The sequence below is a fragment of the Cricetulus griseus genome, chromosome 2 (genome assembly GCF_003668045.3).
Source record: "Cricetulus griseus strain 17A/GY chromosome 2, alternate assembly CriGri-PICRH-1.0, whole genome shotgun sequence".
Lineage (NCBI taxonomy): Eukaryota > Metazoa > Chordata > Mammalia > Rodentia > Cricetidae > Cricetulus > Cricetulus griseus.
Window position 1 is genome coordinate 337,537,630 of NC_048595.1, and position 18,026 is coordinate 337,555,655.

At 38.0% G+C, this 18,026-nt stretch overlaps 1 long non-coding RNA gene across 1 annotated transcript; it reads left to right on the top strand.

The window, feature by feature from the left end:
- The first annotated feature begins 210 nt into the window (after positions 1-210).
- On the top strand, positions 211-17,818 carry LOC113834131. The gene is made up of 2 exons (XR_004768538.1): positions 211-468; positions 17,186-17,818. It is a non-coding gene; the product is annotated as an uncharacterized LOC113834131 (long non-coding RNA).
- Positions 17,819-18,026: the final 208 nt, after the last annotated feature.

Here is an 18,026-nt window from a genome sequence, read left to right on the forward strand (position 1 = left end):
TCCCCAGGGCTGTAGCCATTTATAGTTTAGCCAGCCAGTGCGGGGCAGAGCTCTGCTGCACTGGCTGCCCGAGGGCTAGCCAAGTCCATGGGGAGGGTGTCTAAGGCTGATGGCAAACTCCAGAAGAAAACGATTTAATTATATCGTTTGAAAGCCTGAAATCAAGCCTTGCTGCCCAAAATAAACCGTCGAAGTCGCACAACATCACCCCCTAGGATCAGACAGCAATTTCGGGAACCAGCTGTGCCTGTGGCTGACTGATTGAGCAAACAGCTTGCCTTCTGAAAGACAACCTGCACCTGCTAGGCTAAGCAATGAAAGGACTTGGCTTTCAAATGGCAACTGCGGGCAAAAACCGAGTTTAAATAGCAACTGTGTCAAATCTCTGTGAAGACCGGTTTCCGATTTAGGAGCCTGACCTGCAGTAGAAACTGTCAATCTCCTGATGAAACAGTCACCTGCAGCTCGGTAAGTTTTGGGGACCATATCCCAGGTGTAAGTTTAAACTTTCATTAACGTTTGTGGTCACACTGGAACTTCTGATTGTGTCCTTTTCTTTTGGAACAATGCATAATCAAGGGCATTTTTCTGTTTTCTTTTCTTACTTCTTCTTCTTCTTTTCTTTTCTTTTTCTTTTTTTTCTAAACCTGCTTCGTTTTCATCTACAAGTACTGTTTAAGCTGCTTTACATAACATGTTTTGTAACTGAAACTTCGGATATCTTATTCTTTGATGATTCTTATTATTTGACTTCAACATCATTTCTTTCACCAATTACATTTCATTACTTTGTTACAAGTCCATTGAACTTCGTTCATTAAATTGCATTTCCTCTCATTCCATTGTTTTATTTCATATATATTTTAAATTCATTACATTTCAGCCAATTCATTTTAATTTCCTAGTTGGTCGTCATTTTGTTGAGGTCTCTTCTTTGTTTTATTTCACTACATTTGGTTACATTAGTTTCTATTGCATTAAATTATATTTCCTTTCATCGTTTCAATCTTTATCACATTGCATTTTCTCTTAGTGTGTGTCGGACCATTTCATTCTATTTTGGTATCATGTCATTCCATTATTACATTTTATTTTCATTTTATTTTACCCATTTCATCCCATCGTCACTTTTCTCACTTCATTTAATTATTTCTTGTCCTCTGGATTCATTCCAGTATACTATTGCACTTCATATCGTCTCCTTATTTTTTCTTTCATCTACTCAAATTATGTAACATTGTATTTGACTACATGATATTTTATATGTATTTGTATCATCTCAACACATTTACTTTTATCCCATGTCAGTCATCATATTAGTTCCATTCATTTAATTTCATTACATTATATTCAAAATAGAATTCCTTAAGTTTAATTTATTTTTACCTTTTTTCCAACATTTTGTTTCATTATGTCGATTTCATTTTATCATAATTCTATCCAATTTGTTATGTTAAATTATTCTCTACATTTTATTTTCATTTTCTCAGTATTTTATAAGGCATTGTATATTTCATTTAATTATCTCTATTTGTTCTTTTGTTTAGCCTCTTTTTGTTGTTTCATTTCGGTATTTTCCTATTTACTCTGGAATAATCTGATTTAATTATCTTTTACTCTTCTATCCTATTTCATTTCATTTCTTGTCATCTATACTGCTTTGGATTCCATCCATAATTTTATACCACCAGTTCATTTCATTTTATTCATCATCTAATTTTATGATTACATTTTGCCTTATTTATTTCAATAATTATATAATACACATTTCATCTCTATTTTCATCATTTCATGTTATATCAGTTCATTTCAGAATATTTTTTCATTTTTAAAAACCATTTAATTTCATGCTTTCTTTTCATGTCATTTGATACATTTCATTGTGCTTGAATACTTGAGCTTTCCTGCCATACCAGAAAAATTTTATTTCATTTATTGCTTCAGTATTAGTTTCACTTTGTTTCATGTCATTCAATACACCATGACAGCATGCTTTTATCACTCATTTTCATTGTCTCCTGGCATATATATTTACTTCAGCATATTGTTTCTGTTAGTATCACCACTTCATTTCAGTTTATATCTTTTCATCTCATTTAATTACAGCTCTTTGTATTGGATTATATGACATTTCCTGTTGTGATACTTTGTTTGTGATCTAACAAAGAAAGCTTGCCTGAAGATCAGAGTCCATCGGTAGGCACACTAGTAGACAGTAGAAGCCAAGCAGTGGTGGCACACATCTTTTATCCCAGCACTCAGGATACAGAGGCAGATGGATCTGTGAGTTCAAGGCCATCCTGGCCTAAGAGAGACTGAATCAGTCTAAAAAAGAAAGTACTCACACCTTTAATCCCAGCACTTGTGATCACAAGGCTTTGATCCCAGCACTAGGGAGTTAGAGATAGGAGTGATATGGTTGGATGATAGAGGAATATAAAGCCAGAGGAGACAGGAGCTCAGAGCATTAACTCTGAGGATTTCTGTAGACAGGATCTTACCTATTCGGTTTAAGCATTTGTAGAGTTAGGAACTCTAGTGGCTGGCTGCTCTGCTTCTCTGATCTTTCATTTTTTACCCCCTAATCTCTGATTGTGGGTTTTTTATTACTAAGACTAATTAGGATTGCATTACATCCTGTCATTTCATGGTATTTATTTTATTTCAACTCCTTGCATTGCATTTATTAGTTCCATCTCTTTCCTTGTTTCTTTTAATCATCATAACATCAATTCAATGCTTTACATTTCATTGCGTCCTTATATTTACATTATCCTTATACATTTCATTTATAATTACATAATATTTAAAAATACATCATTTTAAAGTAAATTTTTAAAATTTATCTGAACTTCTTTTTTCCAAGTCATTTCAACCTACCATTTCATTGCATTTTGTTTTGTTGGACTTATTTATATTTCTATCTATATTGTTTTCCTTTGGTTTCAACATTGTAAAAAGTTATCTAATTTCAGATTTTATTTCGTTTCATTTTCTCATTTGATCAATATTTTGTTTAGGTTCTTGTTATGTTAGACCCAGGAAAACTCAACTATCCGGGGTCCCAGGCCACGTTCTCAGTCAACCCAATCACCAGGCAGATTCGAGAGCTTGATGCAAACTGCACGAGGCTTTATTGTAATTTAACGAACAAACGCCATGTTACCTCGGGTCTTTCACCCACCCGCCATGGCGGATAGCTAGAAAAGAGGGCCCCTAGTGTCACCCGAAAGATCTTACAGGGCAGCATAAGGGGAGTGTCTAGGGTTACCCACAGGCTTATGATTGGTGTGACTCCAGGCTTGGAGGGCTTGCCCTGTGTTGATTGTTCAACTGAATGTTATGGCCCATAGGCCCTCCCAGGGTGGTTGCTATACTCTCTACGTCATTGCTGTGCACTTGTCCGAAAAGCACATCCAGGGTTGTAAAGCATAGCGCTACCAGCTAACTTCTGATTGGTTCCTTGTCACGAGACAGGAATCTGACTTTCTAGATTCTAGGACAAGGTCATAGAAGCACATGTTCGACCGTTATGGCTGCCGAAAGGGAAGCTGGTTCCTTCATATATTGTTTCACTTCAGTATTATATTTCATTATACTTGATTTCATTGCATTACATTTTATTTTGTTTATTGTTCTCTTTATCTCATTACATTTTATCTTATAAATTTTAACACCATTTTACTTTGTTTCCTTAAGTCAGAGAATTTCATTATCATATTTTAGGTGATAAAATCCTCATGGCATTTAAATTTTTATTTTGTTTTATTGACTCATTTAGCTTCTTCTAATCAATTCAATACCTCATCTTTCATTACAGTTGTAGGTTCTGAGGAGATCTGAAACAATGCAGACACACAAGAGTTCACTTAAAGTAAGGTTTTTATTGAATTGGTAGTGAGGGTGACCAGTCAGGGACCATAGTACAGACTCGGGAGCTGACTGAAGGTCAGAATGCTTACTCAGGAGCAGGAAAAGCACAAACGTATGTGCCAACCCACACAAGATACTAGTTTTGCAATATAACTAAACAGATATATTTGTTGTTTGTGGTTAGAAACAGAAAGAATGTCTTGGGGAACTAAAGTTGAATAACAGGCTGGTCTTAGTACCAAGGAGGAAGTTTAATGAACGGGAAGCATTTGTACAAACCGGCTCTCTCAGCATGCAGGCTACAGAGCAGTCCGGTTCCCCAGGCACAGGCGTTTTCTAAAGGCAAAACCACAAGTTTTTTTTTTTTTTTCTTTTTTTTGGGGGGTGGTGGTCAGGATTCTCCAGGCCCATCCATTGGGCAAATAGACCAGACCTCAGAATGTGCTAATCAATCTTGCCTAAGACAGCAGTCTTTGTTTTTTAAGGACTTACTTATCACTTTTTGACTCTTGGTCAGTTAGTTCCCTTAATGGGCTCCTTTTGGGAGTGCAGCCTTCTGGAAATTCTTGGTGTTCTAGCTATCTTAAGGCCTTGTAGGGGAGATTCCAGGAACTGAGTCATGGGGCCTTGGTAGCAAGTCTCTGGGTCAAGAGCAATTCTTTTTGCAAGGGAGGTAGGTGGGTAAGTAGAAGAGCCAAATCTGTTTCCTTGTTAATTTCTAAATCTTTCAATTTCAAGTTTCTCATGTCATTCATTATATTTCTGCAGATTTTTTCATACACTAGGTTTTGTTCAAAGTTTAATTTCCTGACATTATTTAATAAAATCGATATTTTAGAGGTTTTTTTTCCCTTTAGTGACTGATTTTATCTTTATTTTGTTTAGGAACTTTTTTTCCTTTCACCTTATCATATTATGATTTCAAGATATTTGGTTATCTTTTTTTAAAAAAACTGGTTTATTTAATTTTTTTTATGTGCATTAGTGTGAAGGTGTCAGATTTGCTGGAACTGGAGTTACAGACAGTTATGTGCTGTCATGTGGGTGCTGGGAATTGAACCCAGGTCTATCTGGAAGAGCAGCCAGTGCTCTTAACTAGTGAGCCATCTCTCCAGCCCCAATATTTGTTATCTTAAATGCCATCATAGAGCTTTCACCCAGTATCTGATGGAAGCAGAAGCAGAGTCACGGTTAAGCAGTGAGCTGAACTCCTGTTCCAGCTCTACAACTCCAGTTGTAGAGAGGGAGGAGTGATGAGCAAAGGGGTCAAAACCATGCTGGGGAAACCCACATAAACATCTGATCTGAGCAGGTGGAAGCTCTAGGACCTCAGTCTGACAGCTGGAGAATGAGCATAGGTCAGAAAAAGACCCCATGAATGTGGGTGTCACTTGGGAAGGCCCAGCAGAGTAGTCTATGGGGCCTCTGGCAATGGAATCAGTATTTATCCATAGTGCACCAATGGGCATTGAGAGCTGATTCCCTATATGGAGGGCTACACAAGGGGAGGGCCTAGGTCCAGCCCCCAAAATGTGACAGACTTTGACCATCCCCTACAGGAGGCCTCACTCTCCCTGGGGAATGTATGAGGGGTAGCATGGGGTGTTGGTGGGATGAACAGGAGGATGGGAGGGAGAGGGAACTGAGATTTGTAAGTAAAATAAGATTGTTTTTAATTTAAATTAAAAAATAATAAAATGATATTTGGTTATATCACATTTTATTTTGCCTCCTATTTCATTTCAGTATTTCACGCCAAATTTATTGATAAAATTTCAAATTAATTATTTTAACATAATTTCATGTTATTTTTTTATTGTTTCATATCTTTTCATGATCACATGCCATGACTTTTTTTTAATCAGTCTTATATCACTTTCTGTTGAGGGCCAAAAGGGGCCTCATACTGAGTCAAGAGTTAATCATTGCCAGATGTCCCGACCAGATCTGCTGCGACCACAAGATGTTCTTCCGGATAAGCTATACAAAACATGTTGCAAAATGTTCTCTCTTTTCTCAGAAATAGCTGCGATTCGCTAACCCCGGAACCATGGGCTAAGACTTACCTTGCCTCTACTTTCTCTTGAAAATTTTCCATTCCTCCTGCTCCCTTACCCTGCCCTGTACAAAAATCCCCTGCATATAAGCAAGCTTTACCCTTCAATAAACGAGACCTTGATGCAACTCAGACTGACTCTGTCTATCTTTATGCGCTTGGTCTCCTTTCTCTCTCGCCCCCCATTGACTCCTAGGTGATACCCCCTCGAGACCCACAAATAACCTGGCCTGCTGGACGGGTCAACTTTCCATCATTTTTTTTTCTTTGTTTGGTTTTTCCAGACAGGGTTTCTCTGTGTAGCTTTGGGCCTATCCTGGCACTCACTCTGGAAACCAGGCTGGCCTTGAACTCACAGAGATCCGCCTGCCTCTGCCTCCAATGCCCAGCTCTCATCATTTCTTTATTACATGTCATATCGTCACTTCATTTCATATGATCACATTCAATTACATTTTATTATACGTGACTGGACAAAATTAATTTCATTCCATGAAATTTGATCCAACTCATTATCATTCCATCTCAGCCTCTCATTCAAACTCATCATCATGCCAATATTGCATTCCATTACTTTATATATTTATATAGATAGATTTTTATTTATTTTATTTATTTATTATGTATACAATGTTCTGCTTCCATGTATATCTGCACACCAGAAGAGGACACCAGATCTCATAAGGGATATTTTTGAGCCACCATGTGGTTGCTGGGAATAGAACTCAGGGCCTCTGGAAGAACAGCCAGTGCTCTTAACCTCTGAGCCATCTCTCCAGCCCCTATTTTATATATTTTTAACTAATTTTACTTGAAGCTTTCCATTTCATTTTATTTCCTATGTATTATCTGATTTTAACATGAAATTATACAATTTATATCCTTCATGCATTCATTTGTCCATTTTTTCATAAAAACATCCATTCTTTTGGTTTTTTGCTGCATTGCAGTTCATTTCCTCATCACTCTGTTTTACCTCTCTTCATCATCTCATCGATTATCATATTTTTCATTACTTTTTATAATGTTTAATTTCATGTATTATTCTCATTTCATAATTTCACACATTATATCTCATGTAATGATCTCAGTCTTCCTTCGTATTTTGCCTTGTTTCTTTTTATTTTGTTTTCACACAATTTGATTTTTCTTATTATTCCATTGTTACATTTTGCTTTATTTTTATGTCACACAAAAAATCATGTCATCATGCTTTTATCACTTATTTTCGATATTTCCTGGCACATCATGATATTTCAAGGCTTGTCAGCTCATTTCATATATTATTTCTTTTCCCTTCCTGTCATTTTTTTTTTTTTTTTCATCTCCTGGAACAGAAGTTACAGTCAGTTGTAAACTGCTTTGTGCCTACTGAGCCCAAGTCGTCTGGAAGAACAGACAGTGCTTCTCACCACTGAGACATCTCTCCAGCCCCATATATCACATTTTAAGAATATATTTACCATAGGGAATCCAAGGGTGGATGTGCCAAGCCTGATACTGGCTGAGCTGAAGGGCCTGGCTTTGCAGCCAGCCTCCTCCTCCCTCTGCAGGTAGAGTGCTGGGAGGAAAGGTGTGCACCATAGCACCCAGCTCTGTCAGTAAAGGACACTTTAGCATAAAAGAACTGCACAATTGACCAGAAACGTTAGGCAGTTGTGAGTATATTTTTATTTTGAAGCTTGCTGCGTTGAGAAAGGAAGCGTGCTTGCTTGCAGGGAGCAGCAGCCCAAAGGCGCCTGCTATTTCTAAGGCTCACTGGTGCCAAAGACTGAAGGACAGCAGACAGGTGGGAAGGAGAACACTGGGCAAGAACTAATGCATTCCAGAAAGCCCCTCAAAACAGAGCCTCCTCTCCACCAGTTGGAGGCTACAGGCAGACCGCACTGGCTTAGGCGCTCTGGTTCAGAGGTCTGGGCTTCCTGCTGTGGAGCACCCGGCTGGGGACCCAAGGGGTTCAAGAGGCATGGGGGCTGCTGCAGCACTAGCCAGAATGCTGGTGCCTCAGGCAGGTCTTCCTCTTTCACCAGAGCCTCTGGTTTCTGGTTTCCCACACTGAAGGCAGGGGAGCAGCTTCCAGGCTTGCACTGCCCTCTGCCAGAATCATGGTTCCAGGGCGATCCCCCCAAGCCTGCCACCTGCCAAGGAAGAGCTTCCCCACAGAAAGCACAGCCTTCACCAGGGGAACACTCTCTCAATGGCCAGAAGCAAGGCATGCGCCAAGACTGCCCTCGCGAGGCATCCCTAGCCTCTCTCACAAGCCCAGACCACACATTAGGCTCCATGGCACAAACCCAACTCCCAGAAGGAGGACTTGTGTAGATACAGAGTTTTATAGAGGCGTCTCAAGCTGTTTCTCGTCAACAGTTTTTTTTTTTTTTTTAGTTTGTTTGTTTTTAGTCTTAAATAATATATGATAGCAACAATTTTTTTTTTTTTAACAATTAGCTTATAATGAGGTAGAGCCAGCCGCAGCCAGGCTGCTGTCAATTCTTCGTAAATAGATTATGCAGTAGTTTCTTTTTATAAATTTTCTCGGTTATAATTGTTATTTCTTATAACATTTAGCACAAAAGGTCAGGTATAGTTACCAATTTGGGTAGAAGCGGTTAGAGCCAGGCTGCTGTAAAATCTTCGACGGTTTTTCGGCGATAATATTTCTCAGTCTTAAACAAGTTGAGAACAACAGAGCTTGCTTAACAGTTTGGGTAGAGTGAGGCAGAGCCTGCCTTGTCCCCAGGGCTGTAGCCATTTATAGTCTAGCCAGCTAGCGCGGGGCGGAGCTCTGCTGCACTGGCTGCCCCAGGGCTATCCATGCCCACGGGGAGGGTGTCTAAGGTCGATGGCAAACTCCAGAAGAAAACGATTTAATTTTATCGTTTGAAAGCCTGAAATCAAGCCTTGCTGCCCAAAAGAAACTGGCGAATTCGCACAACTTCACCCCCCTCCCGCTCAGGAAGCGAATTCGGGAACCAGCCTTGCTTGTGGCTGACTGAGCAAACAGCTTGCCTTCTGAAAGACAACCTGCACCTGCTAGGCTAAGCAATGAAAGGACTTGGCTTTCAAATGGCAACTGCGGGCAAAAACCGAGTTTAAACAGCAACTGTGTCAAATCTCTGTGAAGACCGGTTTTGCGAATTAGGAGCCTGACCTGCAGTAGAAACTGTCAATCTCCTGATGAAATAGTCACCTGCAGCTCGGTAAGTTTTGGGGACCATTTCACAGGTGCAAGTTTAAACTTTCATTAACTTTTGTGGTCACACTGAAACTTCTGATTGTGTCCTTTTCTTTTGGAACAATGCATAATCAAGGGCATTTTTTCTTTTTTCTTTTCTACTTCTTCTTCTTCTTCTTCTTCTTCTTCTTCTTCTTCTTCTTCTTCTTCTTCTTCTTGTTTTCTTTTTCTTTTTTCTTTTTTCTTTTCTAAACCTGGTTCGTTTTCATCTACAAGTACTGTTTAAGCTGCTTTATATAATGTTTTGTAACTGATACCGGATATCTTCTTCTTTGATGGTTCTTATTATTTGACTTCAACATCATTTCTTTCAACCAATTACATTTCATTACTTTATTACAAGTCCATTGAACTTGTTCATTCAATTGCATTTCCTCTCATTCCATCGTTTTATTTCATATATATTTTAAATTCATTACATTTCAGCCAATTCATTTTAATTTCCTAGTTGGTCGTCATTTTGTTTAGGTCTCTACTTTGTTTTATTTCACTCATATTTCATTACATTTGATTACATTAGATTCTATTGCATTAAATTATATTTCCTTTCATCGTTTCAATCTTTATCACATTGCATTTTCTCTTAGTGTGTGCGGACCATTTCATTCTATTTTGGTATCATGTCATTCCATTATTACATTTTATTTTCATTTTATTTTACTCATTTCATCCCATCGTCACTTTTCTCACTTCATTTAATTATTTCTTGTCCTCTGGATTCATTCCAGTATACTATTGCACTTCATATCGTCTCCTTATTTTTTCTTTCATCTACTTAAATTATGTAACATTGTGTTTGACTACATGATATTTTATATGTATTTGTATCATCTCTACACATTTATTTTTATCCCATGTTATTCATTATATTAGTTCCATTCATTTAATTTCATTACATTATATTCAAAATAGAATTCCTTAAGTTTAATTTATTTTTACCTTTTTTCCAACATTTTGTTTCATTGTGTCGATTTCATTTTATCATAATTCTATCCAATTTGTTATGTTAAATTATTCACTACATTTTATTTTCCTTTTTTTCAGTATTTTATAAGGCATTGTATATTTCATTTAATTATCTCTATTTGTTCTTTTGTTTAGCCTCTTTTTGTTGTTTCATTTCGGTATTTTCCTATTTACTCTGGAATAATCTGATTTAATTATCTTTTACTCTTCTATCCTATTTCATTTCATTTCTTGTCATCTATACTGCTTTGGATACCATCCATAATTTTATACCACCAGTTCATTTTATTTTATTCATCATCTAATTTCTTGATCACATTTTGCCTTATTTATTTCAATAATTATATAATACACATTTCATCACTATTTTTATTATTTCATGTTATATCTGTTCATTTCAGAATATTTTTTCATTTTTAAAAATCATTTAATTTCATGCTTTCTTTTCATGTCATTTGATACATTTCATTGTGCTTGAATACTTGAGCTTTCCTGCCATACCAGAAAAATTTTATTTCATTTATTATTTCAGTATTAGATTTCACTTTGTTTCATGTCATTCAATACACCATGACAGCATGCTTTTATCACTCATTTTCATTGTCTCCTGGCATATATATTTACTTCAGCATATTGTTTCTGTTAGTATCACCACTTCATTTCAATTTACATCTTTTCATCTCATTTAACTACAGCTCCTTGTATTGGATTATATGACATTTCCTGTTGTGATACTTTGTTTGTGATCTAACAAAGAAAGCTTGCCTGAAAATCAGAGTCCATCGGTAGGCACACTAGTAGACAGTAGAAGCCAAGCAGTGGTGGCACACATCTTTTATCCCAGCACTCAGGATACAGAGGCAGATGGATCTGTGAGTTCAAGGCCATCCTGGGCTAAGAGAGACTGAAACAGTCTAAAAAAAACAGTACTCACACCTTTGATCCCAGAACTTGTGACCAAGGCTTTAATCCCAGCACTAGGGAGTTAGAGATAGGAGTGATATGGCTGGATGGTAGAGGAATATAAAGCCAGAGGAGACAGGAGCTCAGAGCATTAACTCTGAGGATTTCTGTAGACAGGATCTTACCTATTCGGTTTAAGCATTGGTAGAGTTAAGAACTCTAGTGGCTGGCTTCTCTGCTTCTCTGATCTTTCATTTTTTACCCCCTAATCTCTGATTGTGGGTTTTTTATTAATAAGACTAATTAGGATTGCATTACATCCTGTCATCTCATGGTATTTATTTTATTTCAACTCATTGCATTGCATTTATTAGTTCCATCTCATTTCCTTGTTTCTTTTAATCATCATAACATCAGTTCAATGCTTTACATTTCATTACGTCCTTATATTTACATTATCCTTATACATTTCATTTATAATTACATAATATTTAAAAATACATCATTTTAAAGTAAATTTTTAAAATTTATCTGAACTTCTTTTTTCCAAGTCATTTCAATCTACCATTTCATTGCATTTTGTTTTGTTGGACTTATTTATATTTCTATCTATATTGTTTTCCTTTGGTTTCAACATTGTAAAAAGTTATTTAATTTCAGATTTAATTTCGTTTCATTTTCTCATTTGATCAATATTTTGTTTAGGTTCTTGTTATGTTAGACCCTGGAAAACTCAACTATCCGGCGTCCCAGGCCACGTTCGCAGTCACCGCAATCACCAGGCGGATTCCAGAGCTTGATGCAAGCTGCACGAGGCTGTATTGTAATTTAACGAGCTAACCCCATGTTATCTTGGGTCTTTCACCCACCCGCCATGGCAGATAGCTAGAAAAGAGGGCTCCTAGGGTCTCCCGAAAGATCTTATAGGGCAGCGTAAGGGGAGTGTCTAGGGTTACCCACAGGCTTACAATTTGTGTGCCTCCAGGCTTGAAGGGCTTGCCCTGTGTTGATTGGTCAACTGGTTGTTATGACCCATAGGCCCTCCCAGGGTGGTTGCTATGCTCTCTACATCATTGCTGTGCGCTTGTCTGTAAAGTACATCCAGGGTTGTAAAGCATAGCACTACCAGCTAGCTTCTGATTGGTTCCTTGTCACGAGACAGGAATCTGACTTTCTAGTTTCTAGGACAAGGTCATAGAAGCACATGTTCGACCGTTATGGCTGCCGAAAGGGAAGCTGGTTCCTTCAGTTATTGTTTCATTTCAGTATTATATTTCATTATACTTGATTTCATTGCATTACATTTTATTTTGTTTATTGTTCTCTTTATCTCATTATAGTATAATATTATAATATTATTATAATTATAATTATAATACAATATAATATTTTTTCTGTTACTATCACCACTTCATTTCAGTTTATATCTTTTCATCTCATTTAATTACAGCTCCTTGTATTGGATTATATGGCATTTCCTGTTGTGATATTTTGTTTGTGATCTAAAAAATAAAGCTTGCCTGAAGATCAGAGTCCATTGGTAGGCACACTAGTAGGCAGTAGAAGCCAAGCTGTGGTGGCACATCTTTTATCCCAGCACTCAGGCCATAGAGGCAGATAGATCTCTGTGAGTTCAAGGCCATCCTGGGCTAAGAGAGACTGAATCAGTTTAAAAAAAACAGTACTCACACCTTTGATTCCAGCACTTGTGACCACAAGCATTTAATCCCGGAACTAGGGAGTTAGAGATAGGAGTGATATGGCTGGATGGTAGAGGAATATAAAGCCAGAGGAGACAGGAGCTCAGAGCATTAACTCTGAGGATTTCTACAGACAGGATTTTACCTATTCGGTTTGAGAGTTAAGAACTCTAGTGGCTGGCTGATCTGCTTCTCTGATATTTCAGTTTTTACCTACTAATATCTGATTCTGGTTTTTTTATTAATAAGACTAATTAGGATTGCATTACATCTTGTCATCTCATGGTATTTATTTTATTTCAACTCATTGTATTGCATTTTTTAATTCCATGTTATTTCCTTGTTTTTTTCATCATCATCTCATCATTTCAATGCTTTATGTTTCATTATGTCCTTATATTTACATTATGCTAATACATTTCATTTATAATTACATAATATTTAAAAATACACCATTTTAAAGTAAATTGATTTTATTTAAATGAACTTCTTTTTTCCAAGTAATTTCACTCTACCATTTTATTGCATTTTGTTTGGTTGGACTTGTTTATATTTCTATCAATATTGTTTTCCTTTTGTTTCAACGTTGTGAAAATATCATCTATTTTCAGATTTTATTTAATTTCATTTTCTCATTTGATCATTATTTTGTTTAGTTTCTTGTTATTGTTTCATTTCAGTATCTTATATTTCATTATACTTAATTTCATTGCATTACATTTTATTTTGTTTATTGTTCTCTTTATCTCATTACATTTTTATCTTATAAATTTTAACACCATTTTACTTTGTTTCCTTAAGTCAGAGAATTTCATTATCATATTTCGGATCATAAAATCCTCATGGCATTTTAATTTTTATTTTGTTTTGTTAACTCATTTAGCTTCATCTAATCAATTCATTTCATCATCTTTCATTATAGTTGTAGGTTCTGAGGAGATCTGAAACAATGCAGACACACAAGAGTTCACTTAAAGTAAGGTTTTTATTGAATTGGTAGTGAGGGTGACCAGTCAGGGACCATAGTACAGACTCGGGAGCTGACTGAAGGTCAGAATGCTTACTCAGGAGCAGGAAAAGCACAAACGTATGTGCCAACCCACACAGGATACTAGTTTTGCAATATAACTAAACAGATATATTTGTTCTTTGTGGTTAGAAACAGAAGAATGTCTTGGGGAACTAAAGTTGAATAACAGGCTGGTCTTAGTACCAAGGAGGAAGTTCACCCCTAGTGGAAAGTCCTACTCCCCAGAGTCTGGAAAGGACCACCTCCCCTGGAGTCTGGGTCCTTGAATGTTGCTTTACCTCCCACTTAAAATGGAGTCTGGAAACAAGATGGCAGTACTTAGGGCAATTTCCTTTTGCTTAATCCCAACATAGTGGATTGTATTATATGCTTCATTTGATTATTCCATTTCTTTATCTCCTTGCTTTCATGTTTTAACTGTGAGACAATGTGTCAGTGTATTTCCCTGTTTCAAATGATCTCATCGTCACATTTCATTTCATCATGTAAACTATGACTGAAAACCAGCCAGAAGTCCTTTCAGCTGCTAGTGTAACCTGAGCTTTAAGGGGAAAGTTCCAGTTTCCAGTAGCCTCACAGGCTCATCTTGAAGGGACCAGCTTCCCTTTGGCAGCCATAACAGCCGAACAAGTGCTTCTATGACCTTGTCCTAGACACTAGAACGTTAGATGCCTGTCTCGTGACAAGGAGCCAATCAGAAGTTAGCTGGTGGTGCTATGCTTTAGGACCCTGGGTGTGCTTTACGGACAAATGCACAGCAATGACACACAAAGCATAGCAACCACCCTGGGAGGGCCTATGGGCCTTAACAACCAGTTGACCAATCCACACAGGGCAAACCCTCCAAGCCTGGAGGCATACCAATCCTGAGCCTGTGTATACCCCTAGACACTCCCCTTATGCTGCCCTATAAAGATCTGTGCGCAGCGGCTTCAAACTGTCTTTGCTAGCCATCCGCAGTGGGGCGTGGGTCAAAGACCTGAGCTAACATGAGGTTAGCTCGTTAAACTACAATAAAGCCTCATGCAATTTGCATCAAGCTTTTGCCTCCATTCTGTGATTTGGGTGGCCCCAGTCCTGGGCTAAGATTCTGCAAGCCTGGGCTTTCCGAGGGTCTCACAATCTCAGTCACTTAGACAACATGCCAATGAAGGAGGCAGGGAATTGGCCCTGGGCAAAGCCATGAGTTCTCATCAATGTGGCCATACTGTGTTGAAATTCATGACACCATGGATTGAAGGCAATGACTGATGTCTAGTCCTTCCCCTGCTCCTGTATGAAGCTAAACAGGTAACCCAAAATAAAATAAATAAATGAAAAAATTAAAGAGCATTATGAGAAGGGAAGACTGGAGAGAGGGCTTAGTGGTTAGGAGGGTTTTGTTTCTTGTTTGGGGTCCATAAAGATGGCTTCACTGCTGATTAAAAGCCAGAGAGTTCAAAACTGCCCTTTGGAGGTCATAAGACCCAAAGGCCAAAGGTGTGGCTACAGTAGGATGTTTGATCTTGGCCTTGGGTATCTTATCCAAATAACAACAGACCCGTTCTGAGGTATGTTTTACTCTAGACCATCAAGGCCAGAAATTGCATATAAGGTGTGGTTATATGCAAATCCCCAAATCCTTGGAGATTTGGGGAAGAAAAGTCTGCTTGCTCTGTATACTTGATACCATGTTCCCTTTTTTGTTAAGATATTTAAGAGTGATTAAAAATAAACTCATAGCATTCAGTATTGACTGAATTGCCCTCCTGATTTTACTCTTTGTCTCCATTTTTTTCCTTGAACTAGCTAGCCTTTTTGTTATCCACACTCTCCCTCTAATGTACAAACCTTGGGCAAGTCAGCTGGCTCTGACTACAGCCTGGAAAAGACAGCTTCCCTAGTTGCTTCTCAGGAGGACCCAGGTTCAATTCCCAGCACCCACATTGTGGCTTTCAGCTGTCTCTAGCTTCAGTTCCAGGGGGATCCAACACTTTTCTACTGGCCTCAGTAAGCACAGGGCACACAAGTGGTGTACATACACTGATATATGATAGCATATGTACTATATGCATGTGTATGTGTATGCATGTGCACCTGAGTGCAAAACAGCCAAACACTTGGAAGAAAAAAATTAAAATAAAAAATAATTTAAAAAATAGTCAGAAAATTTTCCCCAAACTAAATGAAATGTCCAACCCTTTCATGAGCTCTCATCCATTGTCATGGAGAGGCCAACCTGTCATTCAATGCTCCTGGAACTTCATTATGAAGAAATGTTGTTTCATAAAAGTCTATCGTGTAAAAAAAAAACTGCTTTTTTCATAAAATATAATTTTTTTAAAGCAAGGATTCCATCCAATCTGTAAAAGCCCAAACTGTGAACAAAAAGGGGGTCATTTTCATAAAAGCTTAGCTTTTCATAAAGAACCATTCCTTTATATAAAAAAGGGGCAACTTTCAAATTAAAAGGTATCATTTTCATCAACTCCAATAGTTTTTATGAAAAGACAACCCTTTCAGTAAAAGTCCAACTGGAAATAAAAAGCTGAGCATTTATGAAAAAAAAAAACCTGTAAATAAAAGTCCACCCTTTCCATCCTTTAACTAGAGGTCAACCTCTTACAAAAGTTTGTTTTTCAGGAGAGTCCTCTAATGTAAAGTCCATTCTTTGAAGATAGGCAGTTTCTATGCATCTGGCAGACTAAGACTTCAGTGCTGAAGGGATTCATCAGTTTCAGTCAGATGGCAAATGGAATGTTCTCCAGGCCTCTAGGGTGTCTGATCCTTTTGACACAGAACCCCCTGTGTTTTCATGGAAATGTGGCTGTAATGTTATGAATAAGTTGCTTTCTATGTTGTAAAACTGGGGGAAAAATTAAAGTAAAAACCATTACACAACAGGTTATGAGAAGGGAGAGTGTCTAACCATACTTTAGTAATAAAGGCTAAACAGTACTTGATGAAAACTCATAATGTTTAGACAAAAATTAGTCCTTAGGTCAAGGATTGCTCCAAAAAGATAAGGACACCACAAAATGTTTAAGTATGTCACCTTAAGTTTATTCAAGTTAATGCTAACAACTGGAATATGGTTACCAATGCTCACCAAAGAGCAAAATGGGTGTTTAATCAGAGAATTACTTACAGTATCTACTTCCGGTCAGGCTCCTAAATCTGAATCTGGGTCTTCCCAGAGTTTGATGCTGTTCTGTTCAAACCAACTCTTTACCAGATGTTACTATTTTTAAGTTCGTTCCCAGACCTGTGCTTCAGCCCTGTGGCGTGTCCAGCCACCCAGGTTGGTGAATGGTGAAGCCTTACATGCTGCCAAGAGTGTGGCTGTCCCCCAAGAAGTTCTCACTCAAATGGACAAGGTCCGTGGTGGTTGTTGCCTGGATGCTGCCCTTGTCACTGATCCTTTTTCTCATTTCCCGCTAAAGGTGGCTCCAAAATGAAGGTCAAATTCGAAGGGCCAGAAATCTGCAGATCCCTGGGGCAAGAAAGCACTGAGTTTCTGATTCTGGAGTGGTGGCAAGCGACCTCGCCAGAGCCTGGACTGTGATTTCTCAGCGGTGCAGATTTCTCTCTGCAATTGTGGCTCTTAAAGTTTTCTAAGATTATTTGGTGCGGCACTTCCCCTTTGTTGAAGGCAAACATTATTATTATTATTATTATTATTATTATTATTATTATTATTATTATTATTATTATTTTTTTGTGTGGTGCCAGGGAATTTGGGCCCCCGCCCAGCTAATAGGCCTCAGGCTGTTTTCAGCAGGGCGAGGGCCATGGCTGGCAGCGCCCCACAGCAGGAAGCCCAGACCTCTAACTTTCAGCACTTTGGCCATTGCGATAGGCCTGATGGCCCCAACCGGTGAAGAAGTCCGGTTTTGTGTGGCCTCCTGGAGGGGATTCATTGTTCATGGCTATCTGTCCTTCTGCTGTCCTATCAGTCTTTGGCACCAGGGAGCCTTAGAGAATATCAGGCCCTTTGTGCTACTGCTCCCTGAAAGCATGTTTCCTTTCCTAACTCCTTCGTTTTCAAAATAAAAACGTACTGACAATTGCCTAACTTTCCTGGTCAATGTTTCATTTATTTTATGCTAAAGAATGTTATATACAAGACGGAGCTGAGTGTGATGGAGCAGACTGAATGAAAAAAATAAAAAACAAAATCAGAAGGAGGACCTGACTGTTCCTAAGGGGTTGCTGTTTTTATTATAGACATGAGGGAATATACAGCGCGAGGAAGAGGTTGAGGGGAGGCAAAGACAGAAAAAT